General features: G+C 44.9%; 1 long non-coding RNA gene across 1 annotated transcript; it reads right to left on the reverse strand.

The window, feature by feature from the left end:
• Nucleotides 1-959: 959 nt before the first annotated feature.
• Nucleotides 960-3131, reverse strand: LOC123057961 (uncharacterized). Its single transcript, XR_006427015.1, has 3 exons — nucleotides 3006-3131; nucleotides 1734-2873; nucleotides 960-1632 (listed from the first exon to the last, which is right to left on the reverse strand). It is a non-coding gene; the product is annotated as an uncharacterized lncRNA (long non-coding RNA).
• Nucleotides 3132-3484: the final 353 nt, after the last annotated feature.

Here is a 3484-nt window from a genome sequence, read left to right on the forward strand (position 1 = left end):
CTCTCTCTCTCTCTCTCTCTCTCTCTCTCTCTCTAAATTACTACAGATAATTTATATGGGCATTTGAAAACAAAGTCTGAATGAACTGATGATGTGCACATGCAAACATGCCATAGGCATCAGGGTAATGCAGTTGTCAGTGCAGGAGCTAGTAGTTCAAACGAGAGTTGGAATTAATTAGGATAAGCCTGAAGAGGACGGGCCCATCATGCCCAGATGATGCCAAGAAAGTATGGCAGATCGGAGTACATCAGTCTCCTAGCCAGTGTGATCAAGTGACTATATAATGAGGCTTTGTAGTGCATTTTGCTGCGAAAATGCACTTTGGTGGCCGAGCACCGTGCAGGCCGGTATCACAACCATCTGTGCTCATCGTGATCAGTGCCCAGCTGGTAGGTAGCTACTGTATTTGTAGTAGAGTCGATTAAAAGCGCTCGTATTTGCTAGAAATTGAACAGTGTCAGCCCATGTATAATAGTAGGCACACCAGTGCGTGCACGGACGCCTGCGCGCACCGTGCCAGAGACTGATGTGAATGACATGGGCTTTGACTTCGCAAACATGTGCCATGGCAGAGAGACGTTTTGAGTTGATAGTTGGGCATCTAGCCATTGCCGTCGTCTCACCAGGAGAGTCATTGGAGTCGATATATAGTTGGTCACCCAGCCGTTGCCGTCGTCTCACTGGCTATTTACAGGAGAGCTCGTTTTCCATCCCAGCCACACCCAACTCAAACAGACTCACCATGGCTTCTTCTTTTTCCTCAGTTTGATCCAGGGCCAGGGGACAACACCTACCGCTCATCATGTGCTCATCTCCATAGCACGAGCCTGGTCTGAAAAACCAACCATTTTTTGGTCAATGCACTTCATGTAATAAAACAACCATGAAAAGGATGCAATAAAAGGTATTCACAAGTAGATGTCAGCGGTCCCTTTTACCTTTAAGGATTGTCTGCGGCTGAGGAGCTCCTATCTTCTGGAAAAACTCGGTAAATATCCACTTGAAAGTGTCAATTTTCGCATCGCTCATCAGCAACCCCCCAAAAATAATGCTTTGGAAGTGATTGTTGACACCAACAAAAAGGCCAAACGGCATATCATACAAATTAGTTTTGTACATGGTATCAAATGTGACAGCATAACCAAAGCACATAAACTGCTCAATGCTTCACCCTGTTATCCACATCAGAGTTTTTACTCGGCCATCGTCATCAACCTATACACTACATTTGAACTCAGGATCTTCAGCCCGCGTTGCGTTGAATACCTCTATGGTTTTTGTGGCATCATTTTTCGACCGTTCTCTATTAAGTTTTTCACAAAGATTTTTCAAAGATCTTTTCGTGAATGGTACCTCCTTCACAGATCCAAAAAAATTTCTAACAACACTGTAAACCTTGCTTAGGCTTATGTTGTTTTCTCTCAGCTGCTTCACCAAGACCCTCGTGTATCTATCGATGTGCCGGTGCGACTTCCAATGCAAATTTTCCATACAATTAACTGAAAGCTCATGGTTGTGCTTTGATTTGTGTTCGCATATGTACCATCCTTTGTCATCAGACCTAAAAATCCGCATCAATGTAGTGCAGCCACACCTCGTTGAATGACTGTTGGATTTCAATAGATTCCCCTGTAAATTTTTCACCCAAAGAAAGCATGAAATAATAATCTGGCATATTTGTCACAAATTAACTAGAAAGAAACAATGCTAGATTATCGGATCATACTCACTGCACAAGCACACACAAATTCTTGCACACACTTTATCGGTGAATGTTGAGGCGGCTTTTGGCATACCTGACGCCAAAGCCATTAATTCTCCCACGAGTGTAGATTGCAAAACTCGTATGCTTTTTCGACTGAATCAAAACTGGCCCCGATTGCTGGATTAACAACAATACCAGCCTTCTTGCCTGCATAAGCCCGCATCGAAGCCTCAAGCGCATGCATTCTGCATGGGTCGGCATCCCTCTCCTCTGACGATTTGCCAACCCTAATACTGCAGTGTGAAAAAACAAGAGATCACTGCACAGCCCCCTATACGGCACAGATTAAACATTAGCTTAACAATCCCAAAAATATAATGCGATCTTCAAGGCTAGTGCACCAAGACAGAAAACTATAGAATCAGTCGTATTGGGAAAAAACTCATCTGGCACAGTGCCACTGTCAAATACTGCAATTTAACATTAACTTAACAATCCCAAAAATATAATGCAATCTTCAAGGCTAGTGCAGCAAGACTGAAAACTATAGAATCAGTGGTATTGGAAAAAACTCATTTGGCACACTGCCGATATCAAATACTGCAATTTTTTTCCAAAAAATGTGTAAGATGTATTGTATACTGGTGCAGACATATACGGACAGATCAAACTCTTAAAACTCACCTGAATCATTCTCAGTACTAAAAGTGCAACCTAGTAGGGGGCATCCACTAACTGAACATTGGTCTCAGTATTAAAAGTGCGACCTAGCAGGGGGCATTCACTAGCTGAACATTATAGACTAATAGAATCAATGGCAAGACGAGAATAATAATTTTTGTGCATGATTGTTTGATTGTTACTGCCGAGTCCAGCAGGAGCCCTTGGAGTTGTTGACGACGACACCCTCCGCATCTCCATCCTCTTTCATCGTTGCATTGGTCATATTCTCAGGAGCCATGTCGTTTGAGTCACCGACGACCCGCTAGTACCATTGTACGAATCGACATTCTTGTCCTCCTCTCGGTCCTGCAGTTCGCCGCCACTGCCGGCTATGGGATCTGCTGAGCGCGCGCGAGCTTCATGGATGGAATCAACAACGGACTCGACAATATAGCTGCTTCGCCACCCAAAATATCCCGTACATCCACCCTAGGGACCCAATCTGCAAGTCAACAACGGCAACTATTAGATCCACCAAGAAACGGATTCCAGCAAAATCCCAGGCCATGCAAAGTTCTGGATGTAAAAGAGCAAGAGCAAGAGAAACAAATTGGCACAATCGCTAGTTTTATACCCTGATTCGGCTTCCTCGAAGAAGAACCAGAACTTGAGCCCATCCATGGCGATTCGCTGCTCGCCCAACCACCACGAGAAGAGGATGAATGGCTCTATGTGACAGAGAAAACTGACCACCGCTACCGGCAGCGCAAATGGGCCCATCGATCCAGATAATTAATGTCGCACCAACCAACCCAACCCGTTGAAGGGCGATTTTTTCAAACCTGCCCAGAGAGGCCCCAACCCACGTACAATGGTAGCACCCCAGCCCATCTCGCCATCGTATTTGTTATTAAGAGCTGACGTATATACGCGATAAAAGAGGTAAGCACACATCGCGGCGCTATGTTCTACGTCTCCAGATACCGGCCTGCAGGGTGCTCGGCCACCAAAACGCCTCTCTCATTTTGCTGGAAGTACACGCTTTTAGCCCTGCAGGAGCCAGGTTTTGGTGAGGAATAGATAGACTATATACAGTATAGGGTCTCAAAGTCT

Source organism: Triticum aestivum, chromosome 3A, assembly GCF_018294505.1.
Source record: "Triticum aestivum cultivar Chinese Spring chromosome 3A, IWGSC CS RefSeq v2.1, whole genome shotgun sequence".
Lineage (NCBI taxonomy): Eukaryota > Viridiplantae > Streptophyta > Magnoliopsida > Poales > Poaceae > Triticum > Triticum aestivum.